The sequence below is a fragment of the Varroa jacobsoni genome, unplaced genomic scaffold (genome assembly GCF_002532875.2).
Source record: "Varroa jacobsoni isolate VJ856 unplaced genomic scaffold, vjacob_1.0 scaffold_713, whole genome shotgun sequence".
Classification (NCBI taxonomy): Eukaryota; Metazoa; Arthropoda; class Arachnida; order Mesostigmata; family Varroidae; genus Varroa; species Varroa jacobsoni.
This window is the reverse complement of record NW_019213615.1, coordinates 251,646-278,445: the sequence shown is the minus strand read 5'-3', so window position 1 is coordinate 278,445 and position 26,800 is coordinate 251,646. Positions and strand designations below refer to the sequence as shown.

At 41.5% G+C, this 26,800-nt stretch overlaps 1 long non-coding RNA gene across 2 annotated transcripts in view; it reads left to right on the top strand.

The window, feature by feature from the left end:
* LOC111262909 (uncharacterized) overlaps positions 1–26,591 on the top strand; it is a 61,887-nt gene extending 35,296 nt beyond the window's left edge. Inside the window, exons 1-2 of one of the 2 annotated variants that reach the window (XR_002681919.2) lie at positions 20,632–21,173; positions 25,668–26,591. This is a non-coding gene — a long non-coding RNA (uncharacterized LOC111262909). Of the gene's footprint in view, positions 1–20,631; positions 21,174–25,667 lie in introns of those variants that run through there. The other variant, XR_015312084.1, reaches the window with a different exon arrangement.
* The last annotated feature ends 209 nt before the right edge of the window (positions 26,592–26,800 follow it).

Sequence of the window (26,800 nt, the reverse complement as noted above, 5' to 3'; positions counted from 1 at the left end):
AAAAGGAACTATTGGCAGAATCGTTGGCGGCGCCAGCGGGCTAGCAACGATACGAAGAGAAAACCAGAATCGATGAAGATGAACAGTGATTGTTACACGGGCAGCTATGTAGGAAGGCTATTTACTTGTTAGCCAACGAACATATTGATGCTCACAACAACAGCAGCTCCTGCGCGAAGAGGAGTGTGGGGGCTACTAGTACCCGTTGATATCACCTTATTCGTAGTCAACGTGTTACCGTAAGCGGCCTGCTTAGCGCCTTGATTAGAGACAGAGAGGACGAACGCTCTTACTGGGACAGAATTAGCCGGTTGACGTGCAACTCACTACCAGGCAAATGTTCCGGTCACGGTCCCGAAGCCCAGCTAGTATATACTCCCTGTGGTAGGGAACTAAGCAGTGGCAGGCGACACCCATTGTCTTACCTACTGTAACACGACGAATTTGGTTGGAGGTAGCTCTTAACTCAGCGTGGTGCCATATATATATATATATATATATATATATATATATATATATATATATATATATATACATGTGCATCTAAAAGGGATATTCACATTTATCGTCAGGCTTGCTTTGGGGCTATAAAGCGAATGCGAAAGCAAATGATAATTACTGTTTATTTTCATGTATATAATGTACTTATATCGCACCAAGTTGGGGGCACCAAGGGCAAATTGGTGCGAATGCATGTAAGTACTATTGAAGTTGATGCTGAAAGTGTAGAGTGATTACAGACAATGACTAAATATGATCGTCGTTGTAAATATCATGGGCACACTATTGTCGAAACTACTGCTTGATACTACAGCCTTGTACTTGTCCGATGCGCTTAAAAAAAAAAACTCAATTATAAAGCGGACATCCCCCAGAGTAGAGTTAATCTACTAACTGCTCGTTTAAACGATAAGAAGCATCGACGACTAAAGGATTCTGATGGAAAACCACCAAACTCTTCACTGTAAATGAAGTTCAATTTGAATGCCTCAGCCTAAAGTGACAGGCAACGTTGGCGGCCTATTTCGCATTCCGTTTCCATCATATACTCGCATATCCACTGCCTATGCAGCCTTCAATCCGTCAGAAACTGTGGCAGTTTCTGTCACAATTGTTATTGCGTCCGAAATTAGAAGGGTTTGAGATTCGAACAATAACAGAGATAAGCTCGCAATAAAATGTATTATCTTCAGTACGATTAACAACTTATGTACGCTTTATTTTAGATTCTGATTAAATTTTAAAGGATGCTTCAAAATTTATCGTAACCTTTATCTAATATGTACTATCGTTGATAACAGGCCATCTACATGTATCACGATCATACGCTCCACGCGTTTTGCTCCTTTTGCGTTTTGCTTATAACATTACTACTATAAAACTTTTCTACTATTTTAATTATTAACAGATCACAATCGTGGACCGGAAGAAAATTCGATGACATTGCAGGCCTTTTACAAGACCGAGGGAATTTCAGCGAAAAGCGAAAATATCCCTGTTTTCCTCTTTGTAGCCTGCTGATCTTTCTCAGCCAAAGCATTTTGCGGTAATCACATGAAAAGGCTAGGTCGAAATTGAGGAAGAGAGAAGGGATAAAGAACGTCCTAGCATGCATGCAGACGTTGCTTTACCTACCTAATCCTGACCGGCATCGGGGAGTAATATCCGAGATATGCCAGCGCACGCAGCATCGCTCCGGTGACAGCGGTGGTTTACGTAGAAAACGCGCCTAAAATCGATGACGACTCCCCACGGCATCTCTCGACCCTCCACACTCGCATTCCATGAATTCTACCCTGATCCCCGGCTCCGAAAAGTATCCTTTCTCAATTTCGGTCGAACAAGACATACTGTTACACCATAGACATTCAAACATATGCACTGTTGCGCATAAATTCTGCTTATACACTTGAGTATTTACGGCTTCGGATGGTACCAGAGCGAAGGTATCCTTCAGAGTAGTGGGCTTCGAGTCATTTTGGCTCCCTAATGGAACGAAGTACGACACATGTTCCAATGAATAATAGAAGAAGGTGCAGGACAAAAGAAATGTTCACGGAAATAGAACGCCTACAAAGGAAATGATAGGCTTTCAAATGAGATTATAGACGTCTGTTAGAAAAAAATCTCGTGGTTTTCTAAGAAATCGCCAGCCAACCAGATAGATGCACCGAACTAGTAGCTAGAAAGGTGTATAAACAGGCACAGGTAGAATGAGTTCTAGTAGATAAATTTGCAAAGTTTCTCTTTAAGCAAAATATAATAATTGAAAACGTAATCTATATTATATAGAATTTCATTAACTTATAATATATTTTTTAGGACGGACTCACTAGATCCAGACCACCTACAGAATTGCCTTTATACAGTTAAACTCTTGAGGTTATCCCTTATAAGGATTTGCGTCAAATTGACATAATTCCCTCGTGGGTTTACCAAGCCTTAACAATGTAACAAAAATCAACTGGAGTTGCAAACAGAACAGGGAGACTTTTTGAATGAGCATAGATTTGTTGAACGTTAATCGAGTGAATTACCTGCAGATATCTAATCGCCCAATCATTAAGACCTTGACAATTGTTACCGTATTACACTGCGAGCAGCGAACATATGCGAGAAGCTTACAGAGCAACGTTTAAAGGGGTCACTACCTAAACGATTAGGCCCAAAGGGACTGCCGTAACCAGCAGACCACAAGTAAAAGCGGTGCGTTTGTCTTTGCATGCTCAACCTTGACGAAAGCCTTGTGTCAACGACCACAAAAGGGCAGAGGTCACGTACGATGGGTTTCAGCTGAACAGGCGACACAGAACATAAATATGGGTTTTCGTGTATGGCACGACGCCGTAGCACCAAAAGGAGATTGTAAACCATATTGCAGAAAAGGAGTGCAATCGCCGCGTGGTGCTAGCAGTGAGGCGATGACAGAACGACAAAGACGTTACCTAGAATCGTAACAATAACAACATGCAGAACAAACGGAAATATCCTTAAGAGTAACAAAAACGCAGTAGCCTGGACAACTTTAGGGGTATTCAAGCGCAAATGAGGAGTCGAACGTCATGCTACGATATAAAGTCACACATAAATGTTAAACGTAGCCCTAACGAAACGGAAGCTATGCTAGGCCGAATTTCGGGCAATAAATTCAAGGGAAGATGGATTTGAAATGGATCAATGTGGTCACCATGATGTCATCTCCACACTAGGCTGCATATAGCTTCGATTCGTATGTGCCCGAAAAATAATATACGCATGTAGATTTGCGTGGATGTACGACCTATAAGGAATATCTGTAGGTTGGCTGTGGGTGATTCGCCACGTTTTTTTCCTCTAAACGGTGTCGTAGTATCGAATATCTCTTGGTGACTGCTTGTAAGGTTTGTTCGGATGCTGAGCTTGTGGAAGTCATGCCCGTCGTGACAGGGCCGTGAATCTGGCACAATAAACCGCATATATACGTCTGATTGATTCTACGCCTCCGCTCGTCTGTTCACTTCGCGTTCACGTTAAGAGGCCTAGAATTGCTTGCCCTGCCCCACTACTACCTGCATACAAAAATTTATACCCTGTATAGAATTCAGCGTGTCAATGCACATAGGCCTGTGTGTATGTCTCTACTAGCGCGAGCACCAGCTCTCCGAAAGCCGCGAAGGGCCTGCATCAATGTCCATGTTAGACGGGCCCGATGTCCACCGTTCACCGCAAGCGCCTACGCATGACGAAGTCCTAATAACCAATAGCCTTCCAATGTATTCACTATGGTTTTTCCTCCCTTCTTCTTCTTCCCTATACTAAAATAGCTATTACCTAATAATAATAATACTATGGTATATAAAAATACTGCATGGTGACATTCGAAGGTCGCCGACGAAAAACATTCTATTCACATGGATAGCTGCACGCAGTAGACGCACGGAGCAGTCCTTGCGGGGGCATCGAATTCTTCATGCACGAAGCAATCTATCTCTCTACTGAGATCTGCTCGTCCGCTTGAAGTCTTCTTCTCAGTAATAACAACATATAAATGGCAGCCACTGGATGCTGCTATTTGTGACTGACCTGTAGCACTGGTCCGCTCGGGTATTATTTCTGTCCTCCTAGTCCCTGTTGATCTACGTTGCTATCGCCGCGTCATCTGATCGTCTGTATACGGTATAGGAGGCATCGACGGTGCCAGTTCAGATAGAGCGTTGCAGCACCCGTTCGCCGACAAACCGTCCACCGAGATGCATCGCGAATGCTCTTACGTAGAGGCGATCATCGAGCACTGACAAATCATCGAATCCTCTAGCGAATTGGGTAACGAGCAAGGAACGCCAAGCATGCAACCGGCTGACGGCAACAATCAAAAACAGCAAGCAAGTCACAGTTACTTGGTCTATCCACAGTCATGCCCAGCGATGCATGCAATAGCTCGCATAGCGCAAGTAAGCGCGGCTATATTCGCTCTGCACTCGATAGGGGTTTAGGAGGCGGGACCCTCATTGCCATCGTTCGTGCAGGCAGCACGCAGACCCGGACGACGGGTGGGGTGATGTAGAACTGTTGCGACATTTGGCACTTTTTACCCCCATCCTCTCCCCTCTCCCCCAATTCTGATAAATTCAAAGGCCACCGTAAAGATATAGCAAAAAGCGAGTGAGAACGACGGCCGAACGGAAATGGGCTAAGTTAACGTCAGTTAGCTCCGTAAGCTTACTGGCTCGATATTTCTTCAATATCTTTTTACAGGATAGAACAAGTTCGCTTTTCATCGTCAAATAGCAGAAACAAGTGCAAACGACGGAACTGTCTTATAGCCTTTACAGAGGATTTAATGCTGCCGAATATCTGTTCTTTAAATAAACGCCTAGCTTTTGCTTAATACATGAACACTCTACTAGGAGAAACAATCTTGTTTTAGGAGAACTGTTCTACATACGTGTAACAATGTGCAGCTTCAATGATAACCAGTAACTTACAGCTACAGCTTTGCAAAGGTCAATATCTCCTATTCGATTACCTTCGTATTATTGACACTAGCTTACTAACCTGAATGAAGATACAGCATCAACGTATTTCGGAAGCAGAGTGCAAGAATAACACTCGTATCATGGATGAGAGGCTTTACATTACAAATGATTAATGATTTGCTCTCGAGACGCAGATTTTGGTGAACTTGCTTTGTGTATGATATTTAATGTTTCTCACAAGTTAAATTATGAAAATCAAGTAAACAGTAGGTCACTTGCTGTTTTTTTAACCTAAACGTGTAGCTTTTTTTTTAACCTAACCTGCTCTAGCATTGTACAAGTATTCGTGTCATTTTTTTGCAACTACTTTGATGCCATGATCGAATGGTTTTTTCTTTATTTGGGTGCGTGTTTTCCAACGAATCGATGCTCTCGGGGGCTTGGGGTATGTTTACGGATATGAACTGGAGGAAAACGTTCTTGGCTCACAGCGGATCGACTGCGTTTACGGATAAATAAACAATCACACAACCCAATTGGCACCTATTCTTGACACATACATCGTGTAAGCTGCATATCTCGTTGTCGCCGTTGTCCAATACGGCGGTTAGAACCAAAAATATCGTTATACCTGTGTTTTCTAACCAATCCATCGGTAATAACGCCATGTAACTGATCTACGAGAACGGGTTTGTCCAGGTTCCGCGCTCGTTATGTGATGTTGTGCACCTATCACACGTCCTATGTGACCGCTGCGTAGAAGGAAATCAATCCAAGCAAGCTAAAGGTGCCGCCAGACCATACGCATGAAGCGTTTTTCGGCAGGCGGTACGTCCTATTAACTAAAATTCTATTCGTTGGTACAGGCCGTGTAACACGCTCCGTGAGATGCACGCCGGAACTGGTATATGGCTTTAAGAATGCCTACATGGCACAAGCTATAGATGATGTTCAGACATCAGGATCAGCCGTTAAGCTGTCAGTCGAAGTTGAACCGATAGCGTCCCCTTACTGCTCCAACGTTATTCGGCGTACCACGAGCCATGGTGGACGACACAAATATTCTCGTTTTATTTCTGCTTACAGGATATAGAGGCTAACACAGAGAAATAAAGAAAGACAAGAAAGGCTATACAGGGCGTGTTTTTTTCGAAACGACTATCGGTATGCTCCGTCGGAGTCAAAATTGCGGGCAGCCGAAGATTTACAAGGATGAGCCATTTCCGTAGCTCAAGTAATTTGATTGCCTGCAACATGCTCACAGAAGCCAATCTTATCTGTTGTATAGCCTGAATAATGCATTATATATGAATAAGTTGAAACTCACCTATTTTTTGCAAAAAAAAAAAAAAAAAAGCAGTGAACTTATATAGGTTCGCTGTTGTTTCCATGCAAGTATCCTTTTGTTTTACTTACTGTGAATCTTCCTGTTTCATAGGATATATCTCCCTTTCAGCCGCTTCTGTGCATGCTTAACAGAAACTTCAGCAAACAAAAAAATTGACTTATATTGTGGTCCGTAGAAGTTCCTTTGTATTTGAAAATCATGAACATGAATACGTTTCAGTATGTCCTTCTTCGGACATATAAGTTCTTCCGACATGCTCTTATCGGCGCTGCGCTTAGTCGTAACTTTTCCATTTCCCTAAAAATATTTCCCAAATGAGCGCGACTGTGTAACTTACGATTCGCGCGTTTCGAAGGCTTTATCTCACTTCACTCTCAAGTCGCGTGGTTTAGGTCGTTAGGTATCGCAAGCCATGCATAGACGAACAGTGCGCCTCAAATCCGATTGTCACGCGAATGCTCGTGCCAGCAGCCCAAGCTGCTGCATTCGCGTACCGGACACGCACGCTACGAAATATTTCCTCCCTCAAGGCAACAGGGAATTAAATGCTTTGCGATGCCCTGGTACGCGATGTCGAGGAACACGTAAAGACACCGTGAGATACAGTTCCTCACCGGCAACTCACACCTTTTCATCGGATTGGCCGATTGTCTTATTACGTTCGTGGAAAAACCTGAGAGGTTGTTGTTGGAAGACGTGGCTATCAGCAGCGAGAAGCCCTCGATGTGTGAGCCAACGAGGAAAAGAGATAATATAGAATCTAACTGAGTATTAAATTGATTCTCCAGCATGTCGTCGATGTACTGACGCGGCGAAAGGTACGCAAGAGATATTGCAGTAACAATGGAGAGAATTGTACTATAGCAGAACACTTGGCCGGAGTTGAAAATGATCGTGATCGTTGTTAGGAGACGAGAGCGCTATGAAACAAAGGCACAGAGGAAATAACGAAGAAACAAAGGGGTATGAAGGAGTAGAAAGGGCCCCACACTAGCAGGACTATCTATAGTAATAAGACGAGAGATCGTGATCACACAGCGTTAGTAGCGATAGAAGCAGACGCATTCAATCGAGCGATAGGCGACTCCGCTATCGTGAATCTACCTCAGAGAGTCGTAGGGGATGTAGCGACAAAGGAAAGAAGGCGTCGGGAGACAGCACTTGGCACACATCAGGGTAACTCGAAGAGACGTCATCCGAATAGGGAAGGAGAACGATGGTGATGATGACTATGGATCTGTGCCATAATAGGCTCCAAACCGCAACACTGTACACAAGTTTCTCGAGAGTCCGATTTTGTCGAGTAGGGATTGCCTCTTTGAAGCTTGCAAAAACATTGAGTAACAACTATAGGTAGAAAGAAGCGGGAAAGGAATAAGAATCGCGGGGGCGATAGTCGTAACAGAAACGTGAAGGCTTCACCTCTTGCCAAATAAACATCTATAACAACAATCATTAAGCGCTGTATTTGGGTTTTTTTGGGGTCTGCTCTACTCTACGCTACTTCAGATAGCTAGCACTTGTAGTTCTCAATGTATCGTCCAGTATTAAGTTACTACACTTAGATGTATAATATAAACACGTATATACACCGTATAGATCTAACTTACCTGTTATAACGATAGTAACGAAATATAACCAGGTAGCACACATGTTTTTCTTAAATATTATATGACGATCCTACGATAATTACACTCATCATCACATCACAGGCCGGCGTATACATACATGTAAAGAAATATCTTCAAGCGGCACATCTAAAGCTCACCTGCGATCAACAAATATAACATTGTCAAGAAAACTGCATGACGATCTAAGGCTGTAATTTCCAGTCGTTATATGTCCAGCCAATAGCGTTTATCTTCATCATGATAAAAAAATTTCATTTAAAAAATATAGCCGTATGCTTTAGTGCAACTATAATTAGCTATAATAGCTATATAATAATAAGAAGATCGACCTTGAGCGTCATCGTTCCGTCTCATTCGATGGGAATTTTTTGTTTGTTAGAATTGGGCTAATTCAGCAATGCCACTACGTCTATTTCACAACATTTCAGATTGCCCCAAGCCATCCATAGTTTTGCTACCACAGCCCTAGATAGGATAGCGCGTGCGACGCGAGCGGCAGAAACGCATGGTTCAGGACACCAATAGCGTCGCTCATTGTGCAGATTTAGCCATTGTATTATTCGGATGCATAACAATGTAAGCAACTTCACTGGATTCGATCAGAGTCAGAACGCTGCTCATATCTAGGCCTAACACACGCAAAAAGAGATATCGGAGAAGTATGAAAACCGTAAGAATATCGCAATGAAGAGCTTTCAACACTTATATATATCTATTTTCTTTTGCTTTCGAATATTGAAAGATATTTTTCATTCTATATCGTAGTAAATAATTTTCTACAATGCACCGAACCTATTATAGTGTCGTAATTACTTTGCAACGGCTATTGTATTCAGGTTGAGCGCAAATCTACATGATGGCCAAATGAAGGTACTTGTACAGCGGATTCGTGAGGTGCAGTCTGAGTTGTAATTGGCGTTACAGCTGAAGCAGGAGACTGAGTCGTCTTATGCCCCGTAGCTACACCCCGTCGAAAATAGTATTACTACTTTTTTTTTTTTATCTATTTTTCACTCTTTTTAATTTTCTTTGCTCTTTTAGCATGTCCGCAGTTGAAACACTCTTATACAAATATAGCGATAATCATAATTTTATCTACAGCACAAGTGAGTCTTTCAGTCAAAGTCCAAAACTCAAATGTTTCCCTCGAACTCACAAAGGACATAAAACGCCTAGAATCCTGTTTTGTCGCATGTGATAACGACTAGTGACAAAATAGCAAAGAAAAAAATGTGTACGAATCAATAGAAATGATAATTCGTCGTAGAAATAACCCGTGTTTTGGTCCCGCCCTGTTCAGTACTTTCATCTCTTCCGCTTTCGAACACTTCGGCGGGCCGATTTTTTGTCTTTAGAATTTATCCTCGTCATTAGCGCTTGCAAACCGTTTTCCCTTTTTTGTTTTTCGTAGTCGCTTGTTGTTGTCACTTTCGTGCTCGTTGATTGCGCCGCTGTTTCCGCACGCTACCCGTCGATGTCTGTGCCGATACATGCTCGTGCGTTCCTGAACATTTTGTGCAAATCTTTCCTTTTTTCCAGCTAGTTACGCTATCGTTCGTTCGCCTGTCGGTCGGCCGCTGTTTCAGACGTTTGGAGCGTTCCTGGAAGAGGTTCATAGACGGCAACACGGCAGCGGAAACGCTTGTAATCATTTCCAACCGACCGGCGCCCAGTTGAATCCTGTCAAAAATGAATCATCAACAACTGAGAATGAGCGAGTGATTGGGTAACTGGGTGACGCTATGCAGGGCAACTTCGTACTGTGGCTGCTTGCTCCCGGCTCGATGTCAGACAAAAGAAAGGCACGGTGATCTCGAACACACAGCGAATTCGTATTGGGTTCAGACGCAACCTGAAGTGAGAAAGGAAAAGGCTTAAAATACGTTGAAAATCAACGACAATGATGGATGACAACGACGCCAGCAAATGAGCGTAAACTTCTAATGGACCTAATTTAATCCGCTAAAAAAAATCATAATTAATTTATACGATCTTACCCGTCCGTACGGCTGATGGTTCAATTCAGATGCGAAAATGTATGGGGTTCATGATTGAAAATGGTTTCCCTATCGTCTGATTGTATATAACTTGTCAGATCGCTAGCTTGATATTGGCCTTAAAAATACCTATAATGCGTGAGGAGAATTTAAATCCAATGGACATTTCCAGCAGATTTAACAAACCTACTGTTAACCATAATGAAGGGCACTGAAAAAACAAATGCTCAATTTTACTTTACGCCGTTCGTTTGCTGAACGGGCAAAGCGGAAGGCTGCTGTTTATACAGTGCCTTGCTTGTAAACGCTGTCAATTAACGGATGGCTAGCTACTTCTCCAAATAGACATGCTTACATTGAGGCCACCGATACGCAAAGCTTGTGCAGACTCCTTCGGTATTTCCCAAGCATCGTCTTTAAGCGATGCAGAACTACAGAATTCTTTATTCATCGCTATAACGTGGCACCGATAATAGATACAACAAGGATGTATTGATACTCACCATACGAAGCAGATATCTATACGCATATACACTACCTGACCTTTTGTCATCGTCGTGGTTTTTTTTTCTGGCCACGGTGTGACGCCAGGTAGCGTCAATAAAAACCCTTGACAAGGATCGCGTATTATAGACAACGTCGTTTATCCCTGTTTACCTTGATTTTGAACATGTGCGCGTTCGTACACATTCATGGGCTCCCATAGGTACGGTGACGAGTAAGCCAACCCTGAATCTATATGCGGCCAATTATACACTGCCAAATTACTACCGCCAACTGACAGGTCAGCCTCCGATATATATATTTATTCGTCCGTTTATGATCTGGGCCGGGGGTTAGCCGAACTCACGAGCCATAGTCGTTGTTGAATTCCGTGTTGTAACTTAGGCTCAGGATCAGTAGGCCCGTTTAACTAATCCCTGAACTTTCAGGCCAAACAGTAACTCGATTTGTAGGCTTCTAGCTGAAGTTGAAGTTAACAAATATGAATGAAGTGGAATCGAATGAAGCAACAGTTTTTCGACAGCTACTCCACTCATCAGATACAGATTTACCCATTTGACAGATGTAAAATTATAATATACGTATTTAAAAAATAGTCGGGACTTTTACTGTCGGAACGGATGAAAGTATTATAAAACGAAATGAATCCGTTCGTAATACTTTTAGCATGATCGCTTACAACAAGCTCGATATTTGCAACGGTCCGAAGCCGTTCTGACGATGCTTATATTAATATTTCGTTTTTTCAGAAGGCAAATAGGTAAGGAAGGACTTAGCTGCGCTAGTCATCGATAGTCAAAATACATTGCCGGCTTACGTAAGTGTAGGAACTTACTTATATACATATGGATACTGACAAAAATTGTACATGAATAGTAGCCCTCTCCCGGCTGTTGTTGCCAATAGTTCCTTGAGTAACGTGTGCATACATGGGTGTGCCTGTTGTTTGCATCGACAACATAGGCCTTATATTCACTAAACGCTATCTAGTTGAAGGGAGATCATGCGACCTTATCGAGGCCACAAAAGCGTTTTGGTGTCGAAAGGTAAACGAAGATCCCAGCAAACGACACACACACACACACACACCGTAATGCGTATTTCAATGAACAGCCACTTCAGTGATCGTAGTAGTAGTAGTAGTAGTAGTAGTAGTAGTAGTAGTAGTAGTAGTAGTAGTAGTAGTAGTAGTAAATATGATTGTGAAGACGATGACAGAAGTTAGCACCAAATCGTCTATAGGCACAAGACGGGCTATTGCTCAAATTAAACTGATCCAAATATGATCTATGGGAAAAAAATACTCCAGGATCGTGATCATTTAGATTTCTCAAGACAACAGTTAGAATTAGGCTCGAAATATTGTGTCCTCTGCTCTTCGCTTCAGCTTAAGCAGTTGCCGCGCTCGTCCATGCAACTTTTACCAACAGGAAATCATTATAGAGTCATCAAGTTAGCGCCTTTTAGGCGAAGGCTTGAAACAATTGTTTCTATAGAAACTGCGGATCGGGAGGCAGAGGTTCGAATGGAAAAGTGTGGATGCTTAGAATATCCATGCGCAAGCTATTTTACCGACACTGAGTGATCTATCATACTCTAATATATCTCCTAAAGTAATCTCTACTGGTTCCGAGATTGCTGGGCTGTAACAACTACTCAAAGCTATGCAAGTGCTTCTTAGGTTAAATTTTTCCACAGCGGGACGACAAAATGAGTGATGTCCAAAGGGGTTCACAAACAGAAACGAAACAAGTTCCACTCGGGACATCAAATGTGCGCTAGGCAAGCGCGGCCTGGCAGTTGTATGAAGCTGAAAACGTCATTTATTACGACGAGATTATTAAAGCCGTCTGTACACTTAGCTGTCAGTCATAAACTGGTGTATTCTGGCCTAAAATATTTACTTTCCGAAGTAAATACGGATCCAAAAACGTGAGACTAATTATCCTAAATAACATAATAACAATCATAAAAACTAATTAACGTTTAACCACGCGATGTGTATAACATATAATTAACAGTCGTCCATAATGAGAACCACTGTTATATGCAGCCGTATCTCAGAGGGGTGGTAACTTTTTCAGTTATCTAAAAGTAGTATATAAATACGTAATTTGCATGACTACTAAACGGCTCGTACATAATTTTATAGTTATCATATTTTCATTAATAACGCGCAATCCTTCGTTACATGTGAGTTTGATCTACGCAAAAATTAGTTTTTTACAGATTTCCTTGCCATCTGTAAGCACAATAGAATAGATCAGCTATACCTTCGTGCTTCACAAATAGCCAATAAACGACCATGAAATTTCGAGACAATATTTGCGCAGATGGCCTAAACCCCCCCATTTATAGGCCATAACTAAAATAACCTCGCATAAAGCGAAATTTTGAGCTGATAAGATTGGCCGATCGTGTGGCGATATCTTTACATTCATGACTACGCTAAAATATTACATGGAAGAGAGAAGTATCGCTATGGCAACAATGTTTCGCTACGTATGAATCAGCTGTGGATTATATACCTATTTTGTTATAATAATAACAACAAAAAAAAATCTAGGCAGCATAACATCAATATAGTTATTATATTTATAATATGAAGGTTATTTAGTACTGAAATTGAAATCGAAACGAGAAATTCAAGCGTAGTAAAATAGTAATGAATGTGAATGAATAAAATAGCCAGGATTGTCAAAGGCAGTCGAATGCTATTTACTACTAGATGTTTGGCGCTGTAACCGAAATATGGCTTCGGCATTGCGAGTGCGACCTGCAACAGGTATAAAAGTGGCAAGATTTAGGACATGACTGATTTTCACAGCAGTCATACAAATACGATCAGAGAACAACAAAGGCCAAAAAAAAAAAAACGAATGTCTATCGTTTATACATTTTACCTTTCTCACACCCCCGACCAGTGCTCCAGGCTATCTATTTACATCTAATTTTTTTATATTTTCGTATTTAACGATTGTTATGTAGATCGCCTAAGAGGAACGCTTAGCTTTCATCAGGGATTCTGTAGATTGATGACGATCGATGTTTCGCGCAACAGAAGCCACATACGGAAAAAAATATGAAGCAGAACAATATCGGTGAAGGTAGAAATAACGCTACTATTAACAATATACATATTATCGTGGAGAAATGATTTCTTTAAGCAAAAACGACCAATCTAATGATATAAGCTTCAGAAGCACCAAACAACGTTCCAGATAATATTACATAAAATACACATGGAGCAGTTGCTCCGTCAGGTGATTTTCTGTGTCAGCCAAAGCCAGAGGTAAATGCCGTTTCTGATAGCGATCCAGTTCTCAAATGGCAGAATCGAAAGACCCAATAAAATGCCTTTTGTCATCGTTGTTCAAACCGAATTTGAAGAGTCTCACTCTTTTCGGACAACGAAAACAACTGAGTTCAACGTCATGTAGCGGCAAAGACGCCATATCAAAACGTAACAGAAAGCGTAAATTGCCTATACGTGTTCACGATGCGAGAGGTCAGTCCGAACTTCGTGATTTGCTGCCATTGCCATTGGATAACTAGAGGGAGACACGCAAGCGCCGGACTGGCAAGCTTTCCTTTTCTTTCTCTATTTCTATTACCCCCGATACCCCCGTCAAGATAGAGGCTGACCTGAAGCCACGGCAACGCACCACGCAGATCTATGTGGAAGTGACCAACCGGCGGTCAGTTGTGGTCAAAGACGAACGGCCCATGATCCGAATAAGCCATGTGCGATACTAATTACAACAATGTAGCGTTTTCAGTATATTGATCATTTCATTTTTTTTACCCTACTTGGGAGTATCTTGTTCTTGAAAGTATCTAATTCTCTACGATGATAACTCCATGACGAAAGTCTTTATCCCTGTGCCTGCGGCATACTGTATATAAAATGACTTGACAAAAGAACAACAAACATTGCCATTGATTTAAGACTTCATAACACGCTACAATACATTTCTAAGGCGACAATGTTAAGCGGATCGGATTAACTTTATCTGGCCTAACAAATAGTATCGATAGGTATCCTCGCTCAAGCCTGGACTGGTCCATTTGTCAGACGTCTGATGAACTTTATTGGCAAGAAATGTTAACAAAGGACCATCTCCCATCATGAGCTAAATGGAAACACGCTGCTTTGAAATCGTATAACAATTAAATTGAGAAACAGTATGTTTGTATTCGCCATTGGGTTCACGTCGTTTGTACATCGTGGTAGGGCAATAGGTCACAATGGCCTAGCGTTTGCTATAGCAGTCGCAAAGGCTATTCAAATTACCAGTCGTATTCTTGCCCGACGCTTGGCCCTCATTTCTATCAGAAACGTAGGGGGCGGCACTCGTGGTCTCGGTTCGACAAATCATACCGTATCTCAGCACATAACATTCGAAAGGCGAACACGAACGAATGTTAGTTACAGCTTCCCATTATAGCCTTCCGCAGACGAGACAATAAAATACGCTTGATTTCGTAAAGCACTATATTCAATAGGAAAATATGGATTCGTTTATATAGCCAAATATATACGTACGATTCAGCTGAATGGACTTCTCTGCGAAGTATCACTGCTGTACTTAAGGGCACAACACTGGAAAAATTTAAAAGGATAGCTTTCTAAATCTTAGTGCTCGTCTACTCGCTGGTATCATGGTCATCTCGGCTAGAGTGTTTTTGTTTGTTTGACAGGTGGCACGATCTTCTTTGCCCTTTGATTTGTCGCTTTCGACTATTGAGCGTATGAAGATCGTGGTGAAGACACCCCACAGCGTTCGCTGTACGATTATCGCATTTACTTATATATTTGTAGTATATTTGGGTCTTACGGTTCAACAGCTTGTCCATATGACAATGAATACCAATTAATCTGCCATTGTTAAGATGACAGTTGTCGAGTGCTTGATCGGTCAATAAGAAAGCACTCGCCGGCCAGCAATCAGTAGGTTCTCGTATGTAATGGCGTTATTCTATACTCAATGCCCTCTTAGCAGCAGCGGCAGCTATATTGCCACCTGGAATAATAGTTGGCATTTTTGAAACATTTGTAAAATAACGCAGCCGTTTGTATATTCATTAGCGGGCTGGAAGATACAATGCCTGTTCTCGGGGAAGACGTTATCTCTATAGGTATATACATATAGAGGATACATACTGGCGCTCGCGTGCGCGCATGAAACATTCTTCCGTCGTCTGTTATCCATTCGTCGAATCCTCATATCATCCAACGGAGGAGTTGCCTCCTTCGCTAGATCAGTTCATTCGTGTTGGTGAGAGCTGTCTGCTGCTATTGCCCCTCTTATTGGACCTGTTGCTGGACAATGAAAATGACGCACCTGTATGACGTCAGAGTGGCGGCAAAAGTTATCAAATATACGAGATTTCAAAATCAATGGCTCCAAAGCTATCAAGTGGAATAGAAGACATGGCCTATATAAGAGCCTGTTCGCTTGAAAATTACTTGGAATCCGCCCTTTTGAATCAAGGACAGCTCGTCCAGCGATTCGGCCTTTGTTGTTGTTGTTGTTGTTGTTGCTGTGGTAGCTATGTCGACTTTGACTAGAAAGAACAAATGCAATAAATTTGACAGATTTAGGTTTATACGAAGCCAGGCTAAATGGAGCGGTAATTTCAAACAAAATTTCGCTGAGAAATTATAATAATCATCCATGCCGTAAGTTATTATTATGCCGGTTCTTCACCACCGGCTTTAAAGTGCTCACATACATTCGACATTAATGGAGCCATTGCTTTTTCGCCCACTGTTGCATAATAAACAATTATATATATACGCTTATTGTTGGTTCTATATCGATCAACAAGCCGGAACACATACAGGAACCTTGTGGACTGCAACTAAGCGACTCATCCAACATTAGCATGAACAGCCAGCTGTCCACTGACACCGAGATCGTGTGTCGCACTTAGGACAAACTTCAACTTGGTTTGATTTTTTTTATTCGGCTCATTCTCTAGCTGTGTACTAAACCTCGATTCTACCCAGCTCAAAGCTTGCAAATAAGTCCTCGCCCGGCCCACCTTGGGCTAAAATAGGTCGGGAAACGACACCAAACGTAACTCATGGCTGTTCTCGTTCGTCAAATGTTTTCGTCGGCGTTTGTTGAGTTGTAATTTTAGCTCTGGAGAGATGGGATGCGTTACAACGAGCACAACACGCCGACTTTAGTCGCTGTTTTCGAAGACCAATAATAACGAAAGCATCGACTCATTATTATTATTATTATGTATTACAAGGAGCGGAGCCGACCGGTTACCACTACCACAGAGCTGGCAAGCGCGAAGTGAAGACTTTTGGTTGACTGAACTTGACTGTATAACGGCATCCATTCCCACATCGATTTGAGATGGCACCGTAAGAGGTGACAGCGCGCGGCGTCTTGGCAGGGCCTCGGGCCTTTCGTTAGACTTCCTCATAAAAGGCAATCACCAGGCGGGCGAACAATAAAACGGCTTTTTTTTTTTCTTTACCATGAAAAAATCATCACGAAAATGATCCGCGTAATCCGGTACTGCATCTGCTTATAGTGCTAGCTTTGCCAATTTGCGCTCAAGTGCTAAAAGTATAATAAATGATTGACTATTCTCCACCGTATGCCGCTTGTTCGTTGTCGCCTTATTCCAGTGACGATAGTATATCTATTGCGTAGACATATCGCGTTCTTACAATCGCATGCTCATATATGGGTAACTAGTAAAAACAGTTGATTACGTAATTTGACATAACGTAATCGTCTGCAGGAACTGTATGTGTCTAGAACTTATCAGTATCGGTATAACTTATTGGTGTCGCCTATTAGATGAGAAAATTTAGCCCAGGAACTTAGAGACGCTTTAGCGACGATATGCTTTCGAGTGGCACATGTTGGAAAGTTCGGGAAAGTCTATTCGGTGATAACGTGCTGCATCAACGTGTAGCTTATGTTCTATCAATGCAGCTGGAAACTTGCACTCTGTTCAAGTGTGGTATAATCTGTCTTTCGCACATTAGGAGAGCTAATACCTCCTAATAGAGAGAGTTCATTTGCTTGCCATCTACGATTTGGTGCTTTTTTTTTGCTTCAAGGCGCCGTTAAGATCTGCTTCAAATGGGTCCACGTGTAATAAAATTTAATGATAAAGTTAGCTACTTTGTTTTCATAAATGTTGCTCACTTACCAGGTATCATATGCTGTTACTGTGAGCTGAATAAGCGAACACAGTACGATAATTCATACAAGTTTCTAATGTTGCATGTGTTGAATGGTCATAAAAGATGCTCTAGGAGCTGGCGGGAAAATTGACTCTGTGTCTACACTCGCACGCTGGACCGTGTTCGGGCCAGTGTGAAATTTTTTAAAGAAGACAGCGGATACGACGGTAGCAAACACAATATGTTTATTCTACGGGTTTGGATACTGAATACCAATTAACCCTTATATACCTCTAATTCCCTATTTAAAGTACGGTGCGAAAATGAGAAAAGGACCCGTTGGGTTAGTTTCTGCTGCCTCCCTCTGATCCATCAAGGTGACGTTATGGTATTTGTCAAGTTAAATCTGTAATAATCACTGACCGTTTTACAAGATGTGGATGGAACAGTGGATAATATGGAGGTTTCCCTCTCAGTCTTTGAACCTTATACTATACGTGACAAACAGTAACACACTGGTAGGACATGTTAACTGTTGGAAATCGTAGTCTATCGTTCAAGGTGTTTTAACTTCATGACAGAACTGTATTTGACGAGGATTTTGTAAAAAAACCATACATTAATATACACAGAAAAGAGCAATCAGTGCTGAATGATACCCTTTGTAATTAATCAGCAGAGGAAATTGTCTCGTGCTTCCACCACTTGTAGCTGACATTCAACATGAATTGTAAATGTTTCGCTATCTAAAGGATTTTCACTTGGGTTGTCCACACTTGAACGAGACAATTGTTCGATTATCGGAGATATCCATGATCTCCACTCCTCGACGGATTGCCGTAAGGTTGGGCTCGGTAAACTTGAATATAGCAATGTGCTCTGATGGAACACACGTGGTGCTGGCCAAACGATGCGCGCACCCTTGTGGCGCGATACATTTACTGAAGGCATTATAGTACCGGAAACAATTTGCTGGAGCACAGGACAATGCTGTTGCGAGACAAAAATCTGTAGTCTGAAAAACTTCGAGAAAGAGAAACAGTCACTTGAGTACATTAATCCGCATAGCGAAATTGCTTACCTTGTATAGCCATCTTGCCATGTCATTGGCGTACAGCGTAATAAGCAACCGTAATCTCGCATGGTCTAGTTTTTAAGTAGTAACACCCTTCAATGCATCGACGTTACGAATACATATCTGTTTTCTAGCGAAATTTCTACTGTACTTCATTTTGGTTGATTCAATAGCCGAAAGATTCCAGGCAGCAGCAGCATCAACCGTAAATTCTAGTAACAGGCCCAAACCCACCGCTTCCCTCTATCCCCCTTTGGGTAATCATCGACCAAACGTTCTACTGCCACGATTACTTCTACTAGTTCTACTTACACTACACACGATTGACCCCGGTTGCCTAAATAAGCAGTAAGCTGAGAGACCTGCTTGCGGCGATGGCGATGGCAATGGCGGCGGCGGCGGCGCTGCTAGTCATGACAGCCAGGCAGGCAGACACAAACAAGCTTCAAAAGGGGAACGAAAGACATTACGCACACCAAACAAAGAACTTCACTTGAACGATCTAACTATCCAACACAAAGAGGTAAATCCTACTCACCAGCTGTCGCCACTACTGCTGGCCACATCAGTGACTCTATGGATTATCATTCGAAAATGTTGACATTGGCTTCGGCTTGCTAGCGCAGCGCGACCGGTTATTGGCCGACAAACAGGACCCAATTTAAAGAGACGTCACATAACAACAACATGACTTTTGGTAACTTTGGCGCTAACGCCGACACCAGCAGACGAGGGTCGTGGTGCAATACGAGTTCCTTAATGGAAGAAGCAAGCTTTGACAAAATGTGCCATAAAAAATTAGAAATAATGACAAAGAAAAAATGATGCCGCAAAAATAGCGTGCCATAAAACCTTTGCTAACGATACACAGTAAAGCTCTCAAGCTGTAATGTATATATATATATATATATATGTATAAGGAAGTTGCACACATTAAATCTACGAATGTGTCCGTTTGTTTTGGACACAATTGACAGCATTGCCAAATCGGATAAATTTTAAACATAAGATTGTTAACGGCCTTCTTTTATCCATTCCTGTCACTTACTGACTAGTGAATCCATTGGTTGATACTAGCAGAATCAGTGTGAAACAGCCGAAGTTTGTCGTGGTCAATTCAACAGATACTAAAAAAGCAATGATTGCCAAGGATGTCCCAAGGAGAACAATAGAAAACAATAACTGACAATATTTTCCTGAGAAAACAGAGCGAAAGGCAAGGTTCAATAGACACACTGTCTACTGTGATCAACTTATATGATCAATGTAATAGGCGCCCTGCTGATCTCACACTTATATTTATTCGAGAAAAGCATATCATTTAGAATCTGTGTATGCCACCAGATGCGCTTTGGGTTCCTCTGGCATATTGGTATCATTTTCATTATTAAGAAATTTTCAACTAACACAATGTGCATGTATTAGCCGTTCGGACCTATGGGCAACCAGACATCATCAACGCCATGGTTGGCATCAACGCCATCATCGCATCAACAGCACCCACAAACGTATCAATCTTCAGTTTCAGATTTTTGAGCAAGAATTTGCAGGACGAATAGTTCAGTAAATTCGAATCGAAGATTGCTGAGAAAAGGGCGAGATGATAGCAAACATTCGGCATCTTGCGGATTTCTATTTTTTAGGGCTTTTTTAAAAAAACTAGTGCCTGTAAAAAGTGCACAAGTATAACTCAAACGAATGGCTAAACAAATTCAGCATAATTTATATTAGATTAGTGAAATTTGAACTAGATTGAAAAATAAAAAGCTTCATTATTCCTTCATATTTACCCAAGCAAAAACTGGAAAGCGTAATACTGTTATGAAAGCTACTACCTGGCAACAATATAGAAGCGGCATAGCCAATAGCATTTTCTATGTGACTCTTAAAGACAAATGATATAATAAACGGTAGAAAACGTACTACTAGCCCGCGTTTTCTAGTTATTTTTATTGTAAGCGGCGTCACCCTAAAGCAGACCCAGCTTTTTTTGTTGCACACTTGAAAACACAGATCTCTCTCATTGAGGCAATGGCTACGTGGCAGGCTTCTCGATATAAGCTGTGGTTTCCACAGCGCAAGCGGCTATTCGGCGCCGGCCTTAGCAAACGTAATCGCCAAACGGCTCGTAACGTGCAGTCGCCAGTCCCGCAAATGCACCCCGCCACGGTCGCGAACTCTAAAAGGGGAACGAGATGTGGAAAACTGTAGCTGCTGCCGGCACGAACCCCTCCATCTGGTGAAACTATCAGTGGTCATACCACGGAAGGCCATTTTACAATGCGATCAGCCGACCGACGGGCCAGAGCGAGCTGAGTCCATTTCCATTGCACTTGGCTTGGTCTGCCAGCTGACCAGTTTGGTCCTCCACCGCCGCTGCCGCCGTTGCTGCTAGCGTTATTCGGCGCAATCAAGAAATGAAGTCGATGCGGTGGAGGGGAGCGACTCGTTCTCTGCGACCGTACGCAAAACGTAGTTACTGTACACATGGTTCTCTATGACTGGTAAGTGCTCTGGCCTTTACGATGTATATGGCAAGCTAGCTGCTTTAAGCACTATGCTGCGCAGTATTCCTTCGCGGTTCGCCAACCTGATTTCGTTCCAGCTTCCCGCTGTAGGTCCGAGATTTAAGCTTAGTGCCTCCTAGCTCCACGAGCCTAGTTTCTACCAGACGCCAATGTCAGCCAAGGACAGGACGTAATAAGGCCCTAGGGTCTGACAGGTTTCGTATATCATCAATAAATGCAATTCTTAGATTCAAGGAGCTGCAGCTTGTAGCTGCCACCAGGTTTTCGATCGCCAAGTATACCAGCTGCTCAGCGTGAACCGTTCAGCAGCTCCTACAAAGTCGTCAGACATTTGCTAATAGTAGGTTGTCGTAAATCCACTAAGCCGCCTGTGACCGAATAACTACAAAAATATTATTGTTTTTGATTGCCTGTTCTGTGTCATAACCTTTGCGTAAGTAGCTCAAACCCCATTTTTAATTGGACCGATTATTTATACAGCAGTTTCCGGAGGACCATATTTCGTCAGTCCTAAGTAATGCAGATCGGTGACCGATATTTATCCAACGGAGTTTTTGAAATGATGCAACAAACGATGCGAATTTTCTGCGAAACTTTTATAGCTAGACAATTGTGTTACGACTAGAAGATTTTGAGAGCGTTCTACCGCACATGACCAGTGTCAAAGAGCGCCGTCACTTACGTCACGCAAATAATAAAATGAACCAATGGGGCAAATTTGCTTTAATGTTGAACAGTATTGGTGGGTGTGCATAGGATGCGGATAGTCGATTCAGCACTACTTTCTGTTTAATACACGCGTATGGCGGTTAGTTTGAGGAAATATGTCCGAAGATTGAAAAAGTACATTTATTGTTACACGATTTTATAAGCCACAAGGGACCCCTGTAATTTTAACGGGATTGTCTACCGATGAGCTATCTGAAGTTTTGCTATTTAAAAAAAAGCTGCTTTTCTACTTGTCTAGTAACAGAATTTTTGTGGTTTTTAATTGGTCTCAACAAATCCTGCGTCTTTCTTCACGAGATCACCACAGACTGAATAGTATCCCACAAGAAGGTAGCCATAACCTCTGGTATATGTAGCGCACACAAAATCGGATTCGACGAAATCGCAACGTATTAGCGCTTCCTGATATAATGTGTTCCGACATGATAAGCGTACAATTCGATGAGAACGTTTATGCGTGTATGTGTATGGCCTTCCCATAAACTAAACAACTCTCGAGGTGCAGTTTCGTAGTATAGCAATATTCGTTTGCCGCCATCTGAAATATCAGTCTGCATAAGAAAGTAAATGGCGTTCTCTGCTTCTCTCCCTTATTACGAACCTTAGTAGATGGGTTCATCCGTCCTAGCATCGTCTGTGTGCTCCGTGATGTTAACAGCGTATTCCACAGTGTTTCTCATTACAGTTCGGCACTACATAGAACTTTCTGAGAGACAACAGGTTCACTGAATCACCAATGTACTATCTTGTCCACTTTTACGGGTCTAAAGCAACCCCTTTAGCGCAATGATTCTCGTTAGCAATCTTCTCATGAGACGATTTAGCAAATCTACCCGCTTAAAGAGAATCAGTCAGCCTTCACGCGACTTAATTTCTCATAGATGCTGGCTTGTTTGATCTCACTGTTCGAATCGCGCATCGCAGTCACAACGTCTTGCTGTTGGACGATCTAGAGGATTTCTTAAGATGTCCTACCTCCCCACTACTTCTTCTCCTATGGGACATGTTTTCTGTGGTCTCTTAATGGAGCTTCTGCGTCTCCTAGCTGCGCGTGTTTCTCGTCCCGCCCTCGGTGCAAATGCTCCCAAACGCCGCTCCCAAACACTGTCCATGGCCCCATGGCCCTCAAGGAACTCCCACGATGCTCCAGTCCTGTCCAGTTTCTCTATTAGATTCAATATCCAATGTAGCAACGCGGGGCCGAAGTGCACACAAGCTTCAGGCAAAGCCGAGAGCGACGACCAAGCTTCTATTAACTGCTGTGTGGACGGCACACGTGGGGCGCGGGTGACTACAGGACCTGCTGTGTAAGTCGCCGTTGACGTAGAGTCTCCGACATAATGGCCGCTACCTTCGTACAAGTAACTACTAGCACACTGATGATCTGACCGTATACATTGGAAGACAGATTGAACATGATAGATAAGCATGCCTCCGCTAGTAGAGAACTTAAAGCAAGACGGCTCGTAGCAAGAGACGCTCCAGACTTTTATGCCTTCAAGGGGCCTGCCCAAAGTGGCCGATCGTAGCCAATGGATACTGGCAGCGAATTCTCGCCAAAGTATAAAATTGCATTAGAGCTTCCGCTCATACGCAGTTCTGCCTCCTGGTGTCTTGATGAAAAGCAAGGACCCAAGTGATATAAGCTAACTATCCCGTATTTGTCCTGTGCAAATGTAAATATCGAATAACAAATGAAAACCGATAAACGATAAGCCAAATAAAGTATTTCTATATGTGTTTGTTACGCTAATTTAATGTTAATTTTTACAAATATCCACGTATTACTTTATACGCGCTATGATCTTATCCCCTCACGCATGTTGATAAGCTGCCTTTGAAAGCTTTCAGTGTTGATTCAAATCTAAGACAGACAAATTACTTTTGTTTACATATCTATGTTTTTATAGTTTTATATACTTATGCATAAATCATAACAATCAGAAGAATTAGAATTTAAATAAAAATGTAAAATAGACATGTGTGAAAACTCTGGACAGCTTAGTCTATCTCGTGCCTTTGCAAAATTTTCCACCACCTCCAATACACTATATATGCACATACAAAGTTTGGTTGATGGCTGTTGTTTGTTCATTCCCATACAGCGGCACGCCTTGCAGCTAAACTACCTAATAATTTAATTCAATTATAAATAAATTTTATTTTCACGCATTTATGAAAGATACGAAGAACAAGGTCAAAGTGAAAAGTCAAAAGACGGAAGAAAGGAACGTCATTCTGTGAAGCCACCGTAATTTGCAGCGTATCAGGCTTCCATCAGGCGATTGACGATGCTACGCATTAGAATGAACAGAAATTTCGGCCGTCATAGGCAACAACCAGATACAACTGTGGTGGAAGACTATCTGACCTTCGGATTTAGCAGTTTGAAACATTCTCGGATTCGCAATACATCCGCCTTTTTTGACACATATGGAGAACGTGTACATCGCACACACACTTGAGCTGCTGCTATGTTTAGCTCTTAGTTCTGTAGTCAAAGAAAGCACTTTTATAAAAAAAATGATTGAAATATATAGAGAAAGAAGAACAAAAACTCCTAATGGACCAGATAGTTTTCTTGAAAATTTTAGTTGAACATAAATGGTCGTTTCCATGGGCCCTTTCATTACTGGTTGTTCGTACCTGCCCATTCATTCTTGTGACAGACAGGCCTTTGTTGGCTCTGATCGGGTACTATATCTATGTGAGGGTATCAGTATCAAAAAGCAATTTCGCCTTCTCTTCTTCTACAACCATGAAAAGTCAAAAACACGGAAATACTCAACAACAATATTTGTTGCCAGTAATGCCATAGGTGACTAGAACAGACGACAAAATCATTTTATTAAAATTTGAACACATTTTTTTCACTCTGTATAGCTAAAAATGGATTCGCCACTTTCATCTGCCATTTGGGGCTCGTGGTATAAGCCGATTATAGACCTTCGACGAAGTGATAATTGCACAACAAAAAAAACACGCATTAGTGGATGTAATGGGCTAGCTAAGAACAAATGCTTTGTTTCCGAGTAATTCAGTGTATAGGTTAGACATGCCCTGCTGGCATGGCAGATGAGGTGTGCGATTCCGAATCGAAACGTAGCGGCTTCAAGTCGTGTCTGAAGATGGCTTCTTGTTTCCGAAAATGGAGCATTCGCGAATGAGAACGCTGGAGCACATTGTATGCTCCTGTTGTTTATATAAAAAAAAAAAAAGTATAGATTATTATGCATCCAAATAGCTTGATGTTCAGATGAAAGTCAGGGTAGGAAGTAAGGTGAAATCGTATTTTCTTTCTGCTTTTTTTCTACAGAAAGTTTTTAGCTTCGAATCAAATAATCGAACCTCAATTTTGTATGTATTGCCTTTAGATGAATATTGCCTTCAGATGTAATAATAATAATCGTAAGCCTATAGATAGGACGTTGATTCTTCTTAGATTTTCGTTTGTTTTCACTTTATCTCTCTGTTTATTACTACATTTATACTTTACAATGAAATTCTGTAGTTGTTACATGAAACAAACGATTCAATTCGTGTTATTAAACATATATAAAAAGGCATTAATATCAGTTTTTTTGTGTATAGTTATTAAACGAAAAACACTAGGCTGGGGGCTTATGAGGATGTCTCCTAGTGGGAAAAACTAGTGTACGGAGTAACGAAGCGATTTTATGGAAGTAGAAACAGTTATTTAACACGCACTTTAAGACTAATATGCGATCTCTCTATTTTCAGGTAAGCTAGATTCTGCATAACAGAAACCATTATACGAATCTCTTTGGAACACTACGAGGCGGTCCAAGCGGATGGATAAAACTCTAAGGAATTGAACTTTCTAAGCACTAGTGTTTCTAAGCACTATGATTTCTCACAGAGTTATATTCTATATCTGTAAAACGCTCCGTTTTTGATAAACAAGATAAAACATAAATGTTATCAGAAATCTTAGATCTTTTATAATTTGGATATGTACGAAACTACTGTTGTTACATTTTCTATTAAACAGCCTATCAAGCAAATCGGCACCCCTTATAATATATAAGATGCAGTGTTGTATATATAATAAACTAGGATTTGTAATGTTTGTAGCTGAAGTATCTTACTCTTGTTGGAAAAAAGAAAAGGATAAATAGTATATTTATCCTTTTCTTTTTTCCAAAGAGCCCCTGCGACCTCTTGTAAAATCTGGTCTGTTTGGATAGTGCTATTGTAATGTTATGCCTTTACACCAGGTCGACGGACGCGTTAGAACACTGGGGCAAAATACTCCTTTCAAAACAGCCAACGTTCTTTCGATCGGGCCTAGCTGCTAGCCAGCGTTCCTTGTCCTAATAGTCGTCAAATTATACTTCATGTCGGTAATCCGCGAAATCAAGAGACCCTATATATATATATATATATATATATATATATATATATGTATAGAGGAGAAGAGAAGCTTTTTTATGTAGTCTTTACTTATGCATCTAGAAATGTTTATAAAGTAACTAAAGGCATTGCATGAGACGATAGTGGCTATAATACAAGTTGTTCGTGTCGTGTGTTTACGCACTTACAGCCTACTCCTTTGAGCTGCTCAGAAGAAGCGCCATACCTTACGCTATTTGTCTCACGTTCCACGGAGTTAGCTTTGCTAATAAACTTGAACCAAGTGTTGTATCGAAGTAGTATAATTTTTTTTGTTGTTAAATGACCTCTACCACATACAATGGCAGATGGTCTTAGGACGCGTCCAAAAAAGGCACTCATCAACTTGACTAGACGCAGGAATAAATCGATTTTTGCTTTCAGTATAATCGTTTTCTAATGAGAACAACAATTTGTACCTATAGTAATCAATACTGAACATCAAATAATCAGTAATTACA